Genomic DNA, 17,944 nt, shown 5'->3' on the forward strand with positions numbered 1-17,944 from the left:
AAACAGAGTTTTTAATCCAGTAAAGAAACTTTACAAAACAAAAGGCATAATACTACTCGTAAAGACGAGAACAGACTGGAGACTTGATCAAGAACTGCAGGTTGCCTCGGGAAGGCACTTGAACCTAGCAGACTCAGACACCTGCTCACCACGCAGCATCTGAGGGAAACACGACACGACAGGGCAAAACATAGACACAGCACGGTGAATTATAGATAAGGATCCGACAGGGCAGGAACGGAAAACAAGGAGAGAAATAGGGACTCTAATCAGGGAAAAGGATCGGGAACAGGTGTGGGAAGACTAAATGATTGATTAGGGGAATAGGAACAGCTGGGAGCAGGAACGGAACAATAGAGAGAAGAGAGAGCGAGAGAGTGAGAGAGGGAGGGGGAGAGAGAGGGATAGAAAGAGGGAAAGAACCTAATAAGACCAGCAGAGGGAAACGAATAGAAGGGGAAGCACAGGGACAAGACATGATAATCAATGACAAAACATGACAGACAGGACGGAACAAGGACACAGTACAGCAAACAAGGATCCGACAAGGACAGAAGCGAAAACAGAGAGAGAAATAGGGACTTAATCAGAGGGCAAAATAGGGGACAGGTGTGAAAGAGTAAATGAGGTAGTTAGGAGAATGAGGAACAGCTGGGAGCAGGAACGGAACGATAGAGAGAGAGAGAGAGAGAGAGGGAGGGGGAGAGAGAGGGATAGAGAGAGGGAAAGAACCTAATAAGACCAGCAGGGGGAAACGAATAGAAGAGGAAGCACAGGGACAAGACATGACAATCTATGACAAAACATGACAGTACCCCCCCCACTCACCGAGCGCCTCCTGGCGCACTCGAGGAGGAATCCTGGCGGCAACGGAGGAAATCATCAATCAACGAACGGTCCAGCACGTCCAGAGATGGAACCCAACTCCTCTCCTCAGGACCGTACCCCTCCCAATCCACTAAGTACTGGTGACGACGTCCCCGAGAAAGCATGTAAATGATCTTCCTGTACCCTGTAAATAGGTGCGCCCTCGACAAGGACGGGGGGGGGGGAGGGGGAGACGAACGGGGGCGCGAAGAAAAGGCTTGACACAGGAGACATGGAAGACTGGGTGGATGCGACGAAGATGTCGCGGAAGAAGAAATCGCACTGCGACAGGATTAACGACCTGAGAAATACGGAACGGACCAATGAACCGCGGAGTCAACTTGTGAGAAGCTGTCGTAAGGGGAAGGTTACGAGTGGAAAGCCACACTCTCTGACCGCGACAATACCTAGGACTCTTAATCCTACGTTTATTGGCGGCTCTCACAGTCTGCGCCCTATAACGGCAAAGTGCAGACCTGACCCTCCTCCAGGTGCGCTCACAACGTTGGACAAAAGCCTGAGCGGAGGGAACGCTGGACTCGGCGAGCTGGGACGAGAACAGAGGAGGCTGGTACCCAAGACTACTCTGAAAAGGAGATAGCCCGGTAGCAGACAAAGGAAGCGAGTTGTGAGCGTATTCTTCCCAGGGGAGCTGTTCTGCCCAAGACGCAGGGTTTCGAAAAGAAAGACTGCGTAATATGCGACCAATCGTCTGATTGGCCCGTTCTGCTTGACCGTTAGACTGGGGATGAAAACCGGAAGAGAAACTGACGGAAGCACCAATCAAACGACAGAACTCCCTCCAAAACTGTGACGTGAATTGCGGACCTCTGTCCGAAACGGCGTCTAACGGGAGGCCATGAATTCTGAACACATTCTCAATGATGATTTGTGCCGTCTCCTTAGCAGAAGGAAGCTTAGCGAGGGGAATAAAATGAGCCGCCTTAGAGAACCTATCGACAACCGTTAGAATCACAGTCTTCCCCGCTGACGAAGGCAGACCGGTAATAAAGTCTAAGGCGATGTGAGACCATGGTCGAGAAGGAATGGGAAGCGGTCTGAGACGACCGGCAGGAGGAGAGTTACCTGACTTAGTCTGCGCGCAGTCCGAACATGCAGCCACGAAACGGCGCGTGTCACGCTCCTGAGTAGGCCACCAAAACCGCTGGCGAATAGAAGCAAGCGTACCCAGAACGCCGGGGTGGCCAGCTAACTTGGCAGAGTGAGCCCACTGAAGAACAGCCAGACGAGTAGAGACAGGAACGAAAAGAAGGTTACTAGGACAAGCGCGCGGCGACGCAGTGTGAGTGAGTGCTTGCTTTACCTGTCTCTCAATTCCCCAGACAGTCAACCCGACAACACGCCCTTCAGGGAGAATCCCCTCGGGGTCGGTAGAAGCTACAGAAGAACTGAAGAGACGGGATAAGGCATCAGGCTTGGTGTTCTTAGTACCCGGGCGATAAGAAATCACGAACTCGAAACGAGCGAAAAACAACGCCCAACGAGCTTGACGCGCATTGAGTCGTTTGGCAGAACGGATGTACTCAAGGTTCTTATGGTCAGTCCAAACGACAAAGGAACGGTCGCCCCCTCCAACCACTGTCGCCATTCGCCTAGGGCTAAGCGGATGGCGAGCAGTTCGCGGTTACCCACATCATAGTTGCGTTCCGACGGCGACAGGCGATGAGAAAAATACGCGCAAGGATGGACCTTATCGTCAGAATGGGAGCGCTGGGACAGAATGGCTCCGACGCCCACCTCTGAAGCGTCAACCTCGACAATGAATTGTTTAGTGACGTCAGGAGTAACAAGGATAGGAGCGGATGTAAAACGCCTCTTGAGGAGATCAAAAGCTCCCTGGGCGGAACCGGACCACTTAAAGCACGTCTTGACAGAAGTAAGGGCTGTGAGAGGGGCTGCCACTTGACCGAAATTACGAATGAAACGCCGATAGAAATTCGCGAAACCGAGAAAGCGCTGCAACTCGACACGTGACTTAGGGACGGGCCAATCGCTGACAGCATGGACCTTAGCGGGATCCATCTGAATGCCTTCAGCGGAAATAACAGAACCGAGAAATGTGACGGAGGAGACATGAAAGGCGCACTTCTCAGCCTTCACATAGAGACAATTCTCTAAAAGACGCTGGAGGACACGTCGAACGTGCTGAACATGAATCTGGAGTGACGGTGAAAAAATCAGGATATCGTCAAGGTAAACGAAAACAAAGATGTTCAGCATGTCAAATCAAATCAAATCAAATTGTATTTGTCACATACACATGGTTAGCAGATGTTAAATGCGAGTGTAGCGAAATGCTTGTGCTTCTAGTTCCGACAATGCAGTGATAACCAACAAGTAATCTAACTAACAATTCCAAAACTACTGTCTTATACACAGTGTAAGGGGATAAGGAACATGTACATAAGGATATATGAATGAGTGATGGTACAGAGCAGCATACAGTAGATGGTATCGAGTACAGTATATACATATGAGATGAGTGTGTAGACAAAGTAAACAAAGTGGCATAGTTAAAGTGGCTAGTGATACATGTGTTACATAAGGATGCAGTCGATGATGTAGAGTACAGTATATACATATGCATATGAGATGAATAATGTAGGGTAAGTAACATTATATAAGGTAGCATTGTTTAAAGTGGCTAGTGATATATTTACATCATTTCCCATCAATTCCCATTATTAAAATGGCTGGAGTTGGGTCAGTGTCAATGACAGTGTGTTGGCAGCAGCCACTCAATGTTAGTGGTGGCTGTTTAACAGTCTGATGGCCTTGAGATAGAAGCTGTTTTTCAGTCTCTCGGTCGCAGCTTTGATGCACCTGTACTGACCTCGCCTTCTGGATGATAGCGGGGTGAACAGGCAGTGGTTCGGGTGGTTGATGTCCTTGATGATCTTTATGGCCTTCCTGTAACAAAGGGTGGTGTAGGTGTCCTGGAGGGCAGGTAGTTTGCCCCCGGTGATGCGTTGTGCAGTCCTCACTACCCTCTGGAGAGCCTTACGGTTGAGGGCGGAGCAGTTGCCGTACCAGGCGGTGATACAGCCCGCCAGGATGCTCTCGATTGTGCATCTGTAGAAGTTTGTGAGTGCTTTTGGTGACAAGCCGAACTTCTTCAGCCTCCTGAGGTTGAATAGGCGCTGCTGCGCCTTCTTCACGACGCTGTCAGTGTGAGTGGACCAATTCAGTTTGTCTGTGATGTGTATGCCGAGGAACTTAAAACTAGCTACCCTCTCCACTACTGTTCCATCGATGTGGATAGGGGTGTTCCCTCTGCTGTTTCCTGAAGTCCACAATCATCTCCTTAGTTTTGTTGACGTTGAGTGTGAGGTTATTTTCCTGACACCACACTCCGAGGGCCCTCACCTCCTCCCTGTAGGCCGTCTCGTCGTTGTTGGTAATCAAGCCTACCACTGTTGTGTCGTCCGCAAACTTGATGATTGAGTTGGAGGCGTGCGTGGCCACGCAGTCGTGGGTGAACAGGGAGTACAGGAGAGGGCTCAGAACGAACCCTTGTGGGGCCCCCGTGTTGAGGATCAGCGGGGAGGAGATGTTATTGCCTACCCTCACCACCTGGGGGCGGCCCGTCAGGAAGTCCAGTACCCAGTTGCACAGGGCGGGGTCGAGACCCAGGGTCTCGAGCTTGATGACGAGCTTGGAGGGTACTATGGTGTTGAATGCCGAGCTGTAGTCGATGAACAGCATTCTCACATAGGTATTCCTCTTGTCCAGGTGGGTTAGGGCAGTGTGCAGTGTGGTTGAGATTGCATCGTCTGTGGACCTATTTGGGCGGTAAGCAAATTGGAGTGGGTCTAGGGTGTCAGGTAGGGTGGAGGTGATATGGTCCTTGACTAGTCTCTCAAAGCACTTCATGATGACGGAAGTGAGTGCTACGGGGCGGTAGTCGTTTAGCTCAGTTACCTTAGCTTTCTTGGGAACAGGAACAATGGTGGCCCTCTTGAAGCATGTGGGAACAGCAGACGGTGATAGGGATTGATTGAATATGTCCGTAAACACACCGGCCAGCTGGTCTGCGCATGCTCTGAGGGCGCGGCTGGGGATGCCGTCTGGGCCTGCAGCCTTGCGAGGGTTAACACGTTTAAATGTCTTACTCACCTCGGCTGCAGTGAAGGAGAGACCGCATGTTTCCGTTGCAGGCCATGTCAGTGGCACTGTATTGTCCTCAAAGCGGGCAAAAAAGTTATTTAGTCTGCCTGGGAGCAAGACATCCTGGTCCGTGACTGGGCTGGATTTCATCTTGTAGTCCGTGATTGACTGTAGACCCTGCCACATGCCTCTTGTGTCTGAGCCATTGAATTGAGATTCAATGGCTCTCAGTACATCATTCACTAATGCCTGAAAGACAGCTGGAGCATTAGCGAGACCGAACGGCAGAACCCGGTATTCAAAATGCCCTAACGGAGTGTTAAACGCCGTTTTCCACTCATCCCCCTCCCTGATGCGCACAAGATGGTAAGCGTTACGAAGGTCCAACTTAGTAAAGAACCTGGCTCCCTGCAGAATCTCGAAGGCTGACGACATAAGGGGAAGCGGATAACGATTCTTAACCGTTATGTCATTCAGCCCTCGATAATCCACGCAGGGGCGCAGGGTACCGTCCTTCTTCTTAACAAAAAAAACCCCCGCTCCGGCGGGAGAGGAAGAAGGCACAACGGTACCGGCGTCGAGAGAAACAGACAGATAATCTTCGAGAGCCTTACGTTCTGGAGCCGACAGAGAGTATAGTCTACCCCTGGGGGGAGTGGTCCCCGGAAGGAGATCAATACAACAATCATACGACCGGTGAGGAGGAAGGGAGGTGGCTCTGGACCGACTGAAGACCGTGCGCAGATCATGATATTCCTCCGGCACTCCTGTCAAATCACCAGATTCCTCCTGAGAAGAGGGGACAGAAGAAACAGGAGGGATAGCAGACATTAAACACTTCACATGACAAGAAATGTTCCAGGATAGGATAGAATTACTAGACCAATTAATAGAAGGATTATGACATACTAGCCAGGGATGACCCAAAACAACAGGTGTAAAAGGTGAACGAAAAATCAAAAAGGAAATGGTCTCACTGTGGTTACCAGATACTGTGAGGGTTAAAGGTAGTGTCTCACATATGATACTGGGGAGGAGACTACCATCCAAGGTGAACATGGGCGTGGGCTCCCCTAACTGTCTGAGAGGAATGTCATGTTTCCGAGCCCATGCTTCGTCCATAAAACAACCCTCAGCCCCAGAGTCTATCAAGGCACTGCAGGAAGCTGCCGAACCGGTCCAGCGTAGATGGACCGACAAGGTAGTACAGGACCTTGATGGAGAGACCTGAGTAGTAGCGCTCACCAGTAGCCCTCCGCTTACTGATGAGCTCTGGCTTTTACTGGACATGAAATGACAAAATGTCCAGCAGAACCGCAATAGAAGCAGAGGCGGTTGGTGATTCTCCGTTCCCTCTCCTTAGTCGAGATGCGAATACCTCCCAGCTGCATGGGCTCAATACCTGAGCCAGTGGGAGGAGATGGTTGAGATGCGGAGAGGGGGAACACCATTAACGCGAGCTCTCTTCCACGAGCTCGGTGACGAAGATCTACCCGTTGTTCTATGCGGATGGCGAGTGCAATCAAAGAATCCACGCTGGAAGGAACCTCCCGGGAGAGAATCTCATCCTTAACCTCAGCGTGGAGTCCCTCCAGAAAACGAGCGAGCAACGCCGGCTCGTTCCAGTCACTGGAGGCAGCAAGAGTGCGAAACTCTATAGAGTAATCCGTTATGGATCGATCACCTTGACATAGGGAAGCCAGGGCCCTGGAAGCCTCCTTCCCAAAAACTGAACGATCAAAAACCCGTATCATCTCCTCTTTAAAGTTCTGATACTCGTTAGTACACTCAGCCCTTGCCTCCCAGATAGCTGTGCCTCACTCCCGAGCCCGTCCAGTAAGGAGTGATATGACGTAGGCAATCCGAGCTCTCTCTCTTGAGTATGTGTTGGGCTGGAGAGAGAACACAATATCACACTGGGTGAGAAAGGAGCGGCACTCAGTGGGCTGCCCAGAGTAACACGGTGGGTTATTAACTCTTGGTTCCGGAGACTCGGAAGACCAGGAAGTAGTTGGTGGCTCGAGACGGAGATTCTGAAACTGTCTTGAGAGGTCGGAGACCTGAGCGGCCAGGGTCTCAACGGCATGGCGAGCAGCAGACAATTCCTGCTCGTGTCTGCCGAGCATCGCTCCCTGGATCTCAACGGCTGAGTTGCGAGGATCCGTAGTCGCTGGGTCCATTCTGGGTCGGATCCTTCTGTTATGTAGGTGAATGAGGACCCAAAAGCGACTTAACAGAAACAGAGTTTATTCCAGTCTTAACAAAAAACGATTAATCCTGAACTCTTTCACTGGCAATGTCCAAACAGGAATAACTGAAATCCTCTAGTCAGTAGAGGGGAACAACAGGAGATGCGACCACAGACTGCAGGTCGCTTCGGGTTGGCGCAGGCCGTAGCTGATAGAGACACCTGCTCACACGCAGCATCTGAAGAAGGCAAAAACACGACAGGATGGAACAAGGACACAGTACAGCAAACAAGGATCCGACAAGGACAGAAGCGAAAACAGAGAGAGAAATAGGGACTTAATCAGAGGGCAAAATAGGGGACAGGTGTGAAAGAGTAAATGAGGTAGTTAGGAGAATGAGGAACAGCTGGGAGCAGGAACGGAACGATAGAGAGAGAGAGAGAGAGAGAGAGAGAGAGAGAGAGGGAGGGGGAGAGAGAGGGATAGAGAGAGGGAAAGAACCTAATAAGACCAGCAGGGGGAAACGAATAGAAGAGGAAGCACAGGGACAAGACATGACAATCTATGACAAAACATGACACAGATTTAATAGAACACAATTATTCCTTTGCCCCCTGTTTTCCAGGTCCTCTGTTTTCTCTATATGCAATTGTTTCCATGGCATCTGTCAATAAGTTTTGCATGGATAGGATTCGCCCCTCTGCCTCCTCCAGGCGCCCCCGCGTTTATCTTGTTGTTGATGTCAGGCAAATCATTTTCCAGGATTGTCACCTTGCCCCCTATCGCACTGAGCTGAGAGTTAATGGCATCTAATTTATTGTTGAGTTCTGTACGTTGGGATCTCAACTCAGAAAGGATGTCTTCGACAGAGTGTGAGGTTGGCATTCGTTGGGCCTCGGGGGGGAGCGGATCCTCTTGCTCCTGGCTAATGGCGCTAGCTTTTTCTGAAGCTAGCTTCTTCTTGAGGCTTTTTCAGTCGCTAATGCTCGAGTCCGGGTAAAAATGTCACCTGTAGTGTCGCCTTTTGTAGCCGCCATTACTTTTTTACTAAAGCTAAAGGAGTTTAAACTTGAAGTGGAGGTAAGATTAGGAATTGGAATCTACTTGTGCGGAGCTCTTAGTTCACACGGCCATCTCGTTCAAGGGTCATGTGATCCCCCTGGATGACACTTTTTGAATGACTGCTGGCTGCAGCCTGGAGCTGGTGCATGGAGGATGACTGGATGACCCATTGTGTTCAGTTTGGATGCTCTCCTAGAGGGAGGGTGAGGGTGGCTGGGGAAGGGAGGTGGGGAGAGTTAGAAGTATACAAGTAAAACTAAATGCATGCTCTTCAACCGATCGCTGCCTGCACCTGCCAGCCTGTCCAACATCACTACTCTGGACGGTTCTGACTTAGAATACGTGGACAACTACAAATACCTAGGTGTCTGGTTGGACTGTAAACTCTCCCTCCAGACCCACATCAAACATCTCCAATCCAAAGTTAAATCTAGAATTTGCTTCCTATTTCGCAACAAAGCATTCTTCACTCATGCTGCCAAACATACCCTTGTAAAACTTACCATCCTACCATCCTCGACTTCGGCGATGTCATTTACAAAATAGCCTCCAATACCCTACTCAACAAATTGGACACAGTCTATCACAGTGCAATCCGTTTTGTCACCAAAGCCCCATATACGACCCACCATTGCGACCTGTACCCTCTCGTTGGCTGGCCCTCTCTTCATACTCGTCGCCAAACCCACTGGCTCCATGTCATCTACAAGACCCTGCTAGGTAAAGTCCCCCCTTCTCTCAGCTCGCTGGTCACCATAGCATCACCCACCTGTAGCACGCGCTCCAGCAGGTATATCTCTAGGGTCACCCCCAAAACCAATTATTTCTTTGGCCGCCTCTCCTTCCAGTTCTCTACTGCCGATGACTGGAACGAACTACAAAAATCTCTGAAACTGGAAACACTTATCTCCCTCACTAGCTTTAAGCACCAACTGTCAGAGCAGCTCACAGATTACTGCACCTGTACATAGCCCACCTATAATTTAGCCCAAACAACTACCTCTTTCCCTACTGTATTTATGTTATTTATTTATTTTGCTCCTTTGCACCCCATTATTTTATTTATACTTTTCACATTCTTCCACTGCAAATCTACCATTCCAGTGTTTTACTTGCTATATTGTATTTACTTTGGCACCATGGCCTTTTTTTCCTTTACGTCCCTTATCTCACCTCATTTGATCACATCGTATAGTCTTGTTTAGACTGTATTATTGACTGTATGTTTGTTTTACTCCATGTGTAACTCTGTGTTGATGTATGTGTCGAACTGCTTTGCTTTATCTTGGCCAGGTCGCAATTGTAAATGAGAACTTGTTCTCAACTTGCCTACCTGGTTAAATAAAGGTGAAATCAAAAATGAATCAAATAAATAGACAGGTGTGTGCCGTTCCAAACCATGTACAATCATGTACAAGTATTTCTGTTTTTTTATTTTGTATAAATTTGCTACAATGTCTAAAAACCTGTCTTCACTTTGTCATTATGGGGTATTGTGTGTAGATTGATGATTTTTTATATCCATTTTGAATAAGGCTGTAACGTAACAAAATGTGGAAAAGGTCAAGGGGTGTGAATACGTTCTGAATGCACTGTATAAGAGGCCATCTCTATCATTCATTCATGTTGGGTAAAAAGAGGAAAAAGTTCATATTACAACAATATTGTGTGTCTGTGCACAGTCTATCTACACACTCCCTCAGGGTTTTAATGTAACCACAAATACAATGAAGTAAGGGAACAATGAATGGCAATGTAACATAGACCATACATCACATATCAGTTTGGAGATAGTCTTGACCCACAACTACTGTGGGAAAGACTAAGAGGACATCAATGTGTTGCACAAGAAATATAGAAGAAAATAAATACTTTTTATAATGGATATGTTTATTGGTCTTTTACAACAACAACAAAAAAGTCTAGAAATACAAGAAATAAAAGGAGATGATGAATACCTGGTCGTCAACAGCCAGTCCACTAATAATAACAACCTTCAGGATGTTAAAGCTTTGAACCCAATGAAATCCTACTTTCTGCCTGGCAGACAGAAGGCTCCATAAATCATTCTGTTATAACACTGGTTCACACCAACACGATGGGAGAGGTGCTAATGGTATAATATGACACTAAAGCTATGAAACTGGTTCAAACACTATACACTTGTTTTCTCCTCATGTCTTTATTGAGAAGTGTCTTTCAAGAGAAACAGATAAACCTTTTTCCCCAAACTTTTTACGATTTAAAATAATAAATGCCTCAAATATGTAATTAGTCATTTACAAAATGGTCATTTATGTTTAACATTTAATAATCAAGACATCAACAAGTGTGCATATTCAAATTGATCGATTGCTCTTCCCTGAACCTGTCACACCCTGACCATAGTTTGCTTTGTATGTTTCTATGTTTTGGTTGGTCAGGGTGTGATCTGATTTACCCTTCTGTAAATCATGCTAATATTATTCAGCCATTTGTAATGCATTGAAATTAAGGTGACACGAGATGTCAAAGAGACCTTTTTGACTTAAGTATTTTGTACATGGTACAGAAAACATAACTAGATAGCCAGAATTATACATTGCAATATTATAGTATGACAAGCACACATTTGGGCTGTCTGTCTAACAAAAAGGTCTTTGCTCCAAGTCTGACAAACCTAATTCCACACATTATCGTACACCACTTAAAGTAGATTGATATGTCAAATATAAAATGGTGGGTTATTGGACAAGGTTATATTGGTTAACAGGTTAACAGGGTCTTTTGCTGGTCATATATATAGGGGGAATGCTGAGGCAACATGGCGTGGTACAATCTAATTTCCTACAAACCTGCTACAGTTATTTTTATACTAAATTAAGTGGATTGCAGTATCTCTATGACAGTGGTGGTTTTGATGAAAACATTTCGGTGGGATCATCATTTAGGCTACCATTTAAAAATAATTCCCTCTCTTATGCTGTGCTTTGTTTTACATATCCTGGTCCAATACTGTACAATCATGAAAGACACATGTTTTTACCGACTTGTGTGCAGTCGTCCACCTGTGTGTCAGTAAACCAGCTGAAATGACAGTGGTTAATTCTAGCTAGAGGGCTGTTTGATTCTAATGGCTGTTCCAGGGAAGTAGCTTAACATCATTATGGTAAACTCCTGCTATTTGTTTTCGAGTGCCGATGCACACTCAGACGCCTATACAATTTAAATGCACTTTTATCTGCAATTGATGTTAAAAAACGAATCCAAGGCTTGATGTGCGGTATATTCATAAGGAGGAGATGATGGATTTGCTTGGCCCTGCAGCTTGTCATAGAGGGGTAAGGCAGAGTAGTGGGGTCCACTGCTGGTGTCTGGGGTTAGGAGGACAGGGGTAAGGTTTGTGGGGCGGAGGCCTTGCTGCGTGTGGGCTGGAGGGAGCGCGTCTACTCTGGTTGGGGAGCTGCTGGCGTCTCGTTGGCATTGGCGTCCGTGGTCTTGTTTTCCACCTCATCGTCGGATAGGAGGTCGAGCGATGTTCCCTCCACCTGCAGCTGACGCCTGCCTGAGCGGCTGGAGGAGAAACTGATGGGGCCTCCACGCCTGCAGGGGACAGAGGGGGCCAGGAGAGGTATTAGTAACGAGGATCATCAATTTGGCCAATATACACAACTGTTTGTGTGTGCGTGTGTGGGGGGCACTAAATACCTGAGGCGGCTCTTGAGTGTGTTGACCTCACGGCTGAGACCCTCGCTGCTCTCAGTGGCATCGTCCAGCTCCCTCTGCAGCTTCCTGCGGTAGGCGTTGGCACGTGTGGCCTCCTTCTCAGCCTCCTCAAGCTGCCTCTTCAGCTGCTTCATGCGAGAGTTGGCCTTCTCCATCTGACCCAGCCAGGTGTCACAACAGACATCAACAATGATGAACAGTCAATACTAATACTTACAATACTCAGCAGTCCTATGGTCTAGTGGTTACTGGAAAGAACCTACTGTAGGAAAGACTCCAATCCTAAATCTTCACACCTATCCAATCCTGGCCCACCTTTGCAAGTTGTACTGAATTGGATAGAAATCCTTCTTTAGCTGTGGAACATCTTAAAAATGGACTATGCAGAATTCACCTAATTTCTGTTTGTGTCATAACAAGCAGTCATTGTGTAGAGAATCCATAATCAAATATATATATATATTTTCAGCTGTTGTACAAAACCGAAAGTAAAAGACGCAAAAAAAAAAAAAACTTAAGAACGGAAAGCATAGAAATGGATAGAAGCATAGAAATGGAGCACTTAGAACAGATCTATCGCTTCTTAGACTTGTTTTCAATGAGAATTAAATATCTATAACTCAAATGTCTTTGTTAATTTGGTTAAGTCTCCCAAAAAGTTACATATTGTAGCTTTAATATCTGAGATGTCCAAACTTCCGTGACAAGCTCCTCACCTGTTCCTTGTACTGGTCGGAATGGCGGCGCTCGTCCTCCACCTGCATGCACACCTCCTTCAGCTTCTTCTCTGTCCGTCTCACAAGCTAATTGGCCGCTGCTCGCTCCCTGATAGGAGGACAGAGGAATGAGGTCATAGGACAGTTAGAGCACCACAGGAACCGCACTGTAACAAAGGCTGTCAGTCATAGATCTTCAAGTACATCTCTTAAGATTGCTTTTGACTCATTACATTGATCACATTAACATTTAGATCACATTCAATAACCTCTCTTCCAACGGGATGAGCTTGTTCTAAGGCCCTCATGAACTCCTCCTGAGTCTTGGTCTCCTATTTCACCTTGTCTAATAAGGTATGGAGTTGTTATAAGAGAGTTGCTGTGTTTCTCACTTAGCCTCCTGCTCCAGCTGCTCCTCCAGCTGCAGTATCTTGGCCTCCAGGGCGGTGATGGAGGCCTTGAACCGGCTCTTCACGGAGCCCTCCAGCTTGCCCAGCTTGGCCCGAAAGTCCTTGTTCTGCCTCTCCAGCTGCTGGCGCGCATTTTCACTCTTCTGGGCCATGCGGCGCTCTGCCACAAGCTCCAGGGTCAGGGTGTCCACCTGGGGGAGGAGAGGGGGAAGAGAGAGGTGGAGAGAGGAAAACATGGAATGAAGGAGAGAGGGGAAAGTGAGAGAGAGATAAGGGTACTTTTTATGGTAGGGCTGAATAATGGATTGTTCCCTGGTGGTAGTAGGATCTACAATCTACTCTGCGAGAACAAATTATGCTTTGCATTTATGTCATGATCTGTTGACAGTTGTGACTGGTGTGGCAGTGACCAACTGGGTTTACAGAACAGCAAATATACAACAAATTTACTAATGTTAGTATTTTTGTTTAGTTTACAGTCACTAGGCAGAGTGGCACCTTTTCAATGAGGTACGGTCAGAGATTAATAGATCCATCTGTGTTAAGGTGCTCCTAACAGTATACGCTGATGATGACAGCTTGTCGGTCGTTAAGGTTGGATATTAGGTTATTAAATTATTGAGTCTGTGCTAGAGTGTGCAGCTCTCCTTTTCAAAGGTCCTCCTAACAACCATTGCAAAGCTATGTTCGATCTGTATCAGATCAGCGTCAACTGAAGTGGAATAGGCATTTTACATTCCATAATTGTAATGATTCTCCTCGTAGGTGGAAGGAGGAGAGGACCAAAGCACAGCGTGGTAAGTGTTCATCTTATTTAATGATGAAAGAACACTTCAAAATACAAAACAACTAAGTGAAAACTGAAACAGTTCTGTCTGATGCAGACACACAGACTGAAAATAACCACCCATAAAACACAAAGGAAAACAGGCTACCTAAATATGGTTCTCAATCAGGGACAACGATTGACAGCTGCCTCTGATTGAGAACAATATCAGGCCAAATACAGAAATAGAAAATCATAGAAAAACTAACACAGACAACCCACCCAACTCACGCCCTGACCATACTAAAACAAAAGACAAAACAAAGGAAGGTCAGAACGTGACAATAATAAAATGTTACTCTAAAGTATCTTAAGAAGATAGAAGCTAATAAATATGTTTTATGTTTACTGTATCTTGTATAGGCTGTAAATGTGTCTTTACGTTTGTCTCTTAATGGCAGCACCAATTCATCGAGTCAAATTCTGTGAATGTTTGAATGTAGGCCACTTGGCCAATAAAAGTTGTTTTGATTCTGATAGACAGTAACGTTACTTTGAATCTCCTAGTCTCTTCCCATATCCCATACAATCACACGTCAGTGGCCCAGGGAGCGTGGGAGAAAGATAACCCAATGTTGTCTCAATAAAAAACAGGTGTACTGGCAAGAATCTAGTTATTTTGTATATTTTATGAAATAGGAATAACTCTGAATACACAATCAATTAATTTTGTCAATTATTTTTCAACATTTTGGTGTGTGTGATTTGTTTACTATTTATGCTGGTAACGCGTAGACAGGTGCATCATAATTTGGTTTATGACATCACAATGTGACATGGGCAACATATTTTGAAGTTCTGTAAAATAAGGCACAGTCTACAAATACACTGAAATGGGATGTTTGTGTTGCTGTAAAAAGGTATGTGTCAATTCTGGGCTAGAATTTGTCTAATTCTGTTACAATTTATAGTATATTCTATTCTTTTCAGCTATTACTAGTTGTTTCATTGTCTATTTATTTGTGCCAAATAGCAGGATTTGGGACAGAGGGTATAACTGTATGGTTACAATGGTTTTATTTTTATAAACATGTATTTTTGCTATTTGTTAGCCTATGATACAGAATTCAATATGATTGGGTGACGAGTTCTTTATTTTATGGTCAGATCATGTGGTTTGGGTGTGACATTTGCTGCTAGTTCAAATATAACATATATAATGTTTCTCCAAACAGAAAAAGAAGTGCAGAGTTCGCCTCGGGATTGGGAGCCGCTGTCCATCGCCGTTCCCAATCCCACCCAAACTGACGTCATTGGATGCCAGCATGGTAACTGCGTCAGTTTGGAAAAACCGGGAGAAGAAGAACGTAAAGGATCACCACCAAATTGATTCTTCCTTTGTCTCTTTGTTCCATTTGAAACCGTCTACAACATCTCTGACGCCCCTCGACCCCTTGTCTGGCCGAACACCAATCGGCACTCCCTCACCCCCCTCACCCCCTGGATCCCCTGTCAGATCCCCTTCCACTCTCTTCAAGTTCTTCGGCCTCTCTTCCCTCTCCTCTCTCCACATGTCATCTCTCTCTTCTTCTTCTTCTTCTTCTTCAGTGGAAGGATCAAAGAACTCCTCCCCTTTTAGTGCTTCTTCTGTTTCCCTGGCTGTCTCAACTCAGTTTTCCTCCTCCTCCCCTGCCCCCCAGTCCTCCTCTCCAAACCCCCTGGACCACCATGGAGAGACCAACAAAGACAGTGAGACTGCCAGGTACTGCAGCCTGATATCAAATTTCATGCCAACCAACACCATTAAATTGAAATGAAAAAGCCAATATAATATAGCTAACATAATGCATATGTCTGTGTGTCTTTACAGAGATCTTATGAGCTCTGAGGTCAAAGAGGTGGGGGCAGTTGTTCCACAGACAAAGAGAATGGTACCCCTATTTGCTGACATCGCAGGTCTGTAAATGGGTGCCATTTTTTGGTGCTATTTGTCTCAATTAATCTTTGACAAAGCTTCTCTCTTACTGCTCTCCGTCTCTCGGTCTCTCTCTGCAGAGGCCTCCATTGACCTGAAGGCTTCCTCTGTCTCCTTGGAGAGGTAAGTACTGTAGACAATAGCCACCTTCATCTCACTCAACTCTACATACGAGTGGTCCCTCACACCATGACATGGTAAGGAATATCTGTATGCCTGTACATTAAAACAGTGTTCAAACAGACCGATTGGTGTTGAGCTGCTGCTACTGAGGCCTCTACCCTGTCTCTCTTCCTCCAGGCCATTGGTCAGGTCTCGGGAAGCCATGGCTCGCCTCCCCAACCTGTTCAGCAAGAGTAGCATCCAGCTGGGGGAGCAGAGCTGCACAGGCGAGGGCGAAGACAACACCAAGCTCCTCGGGTAAAACACACACACATCTACACACACACACACACAAACCTACTCTTATCTCTGAGCTCTGCTTTTTGTTTTAAATAATTCAGTGTGGTACTCAGAGTTATCTTGTGTTCATGCCTTACAAATCCATTCATTAGTTTACCTTTGGTCCACAGTTCAGATATTAGTGTGTAACTGATGGCTTCTTTCCCACAGGTTGCCTAATATTGGCAACACCTGCTTCATGAACTCTGCTCTGCAGTGCCTGCTGGGGCTGCCAGCATTTTGCAGAGACATCCTGAGACAGCAGAACATCTGGAGTTCCTCCCCTCCTCTAAACTGCTATGGTATACAGCCTCGCTCTCACCCTCCTGTCCCACCTGTACACACACTGACCCACCCACCTAGACGCTTATAGTTACAGTACACAAGTTCCGCCTCAATGTATGTGTCAGTGGAGGCTGCTGAGGGGAGGACGGCTCGTAATGATGTCTGAAACGGAGCAAATGGAATGGCATCAAACACATGGAAACCATATGTTTGATGTATTTGATAGCATTCCACTGATTCGGCTCCAGCCATTACCACGAACCCGTCCTCCCCAATTAACCTGTTAAGACTCTAGGGGCAGTATTTCATTTTTGGATAAAAAGACATGCCCGTTTTAAGCGCAATATTTTGTCACGAAAAGATGCTCGACTATGCTTGGAATTGATAGTTTTGGAAAGAAGACACTCTGACGTTTCCAGAACTGTAAAGATTTTCACTGTGAGTGCCATAGAACAGAATCTACAGGCATAACCAAGATGTTTGAGTGACCAGGAAATCAACAGGATTTCTGGAGGCACGTTTTCCATGATCTCCTTATATGGCTGTGAATGCGACAGGAATGAACGGACACTTCCTATCGTTTCCCCCAGGTGTCTGCAGCATTGTGACGTATTTGTAGGCATATCATTCTATCTATCTATCCATCTATCTATCCATCTATCTATCTATCTATCTATCTATCTATCTATCCATCTATCCATCTATCTATCTATCTATCTATCTATCTATCTATCTATCTATCTATCTATCTATCTATCTATTCAATTCAATTCAATTCAATTCAAGGGCTTTATTGGCATGGGAAACATGTGTTAACATTGCCAAAGCAAGTGAGGTAGACAATATACAAAGTGAATATATAAAGTGAAAAACATCAAAAATTAACAGTAAACATTACACATACAGAAGTTAAAAAACAGTAAAGACATTACAAATGTCATATTATATATATATATATATATATATATATACAATGTACAAATAGTTAAAGGACACAAGATAAAATGAATAAGCATAAATATGGGTTGTATTTACAATGGTGTTTGTTCTTCACTGGTTGCCCTTTTCTCGTGGCAACAGGTCACAAATCTTGCTGCTGTGATGGCACACTGTGGAATTTCACCCAAAAGATATGGGAGTTTTTCAAAATTGGATTTGTTTTCGAATTCTTTGTGGATCTGTGTAATCTGGGAGAAATATGTCTCTCTAATATGGTGATACATTGGGCAGGAGGTTAGGAAGTGCAGCTCAGTTTCCACCTCATTTTGTGGGCAGTGAGCACATAGCCTGTCTTCTCTTGAGAGCCATGTCTGCCTACGGCGGCCTTTCTCAATAGCAAGGCTATGCTCACTGAGTCTGTACATAGTCAAAGCTTTCCTTAATTTTGTGGTCAGTCACAG

At 45.9% G+C, this 17,944-nt stretch overlaps 1 pseudogene; it reads right to left on the reverse strand.

Moving 5' to 3' along the window:
* Positions 1-11,013: 11,013 nt before the first annotated feature.
* Positions 11,014-15,170, reverse strand: LOC124026050 (annotated as a pseudogene).
* Between the last annotated feature and the right edge of the window lie 2,774 nt (positions 15,171-17,944).

The sequence above is a fragment of the Oncorhynchus gorbuscha genome, unplaced genomic scaffold, assembly GCF_021184085.1.
Source record: "Oncorhynchus gorbuscha isolate QuinsamMale2020 ecotype Even-year unplaced genomic scaffold, OgorEven_v1.0 Un_scaffold_2529, whole genome shotgun sequence".
In the NCBI taxonomy this organism is placed as follows: Eukaryota; Metazoa; Chordata; class Actinopteri; order Salmoniformes; family Salmonidae; genus Oncorhynchus; species Oncorhynchus gorbuscha.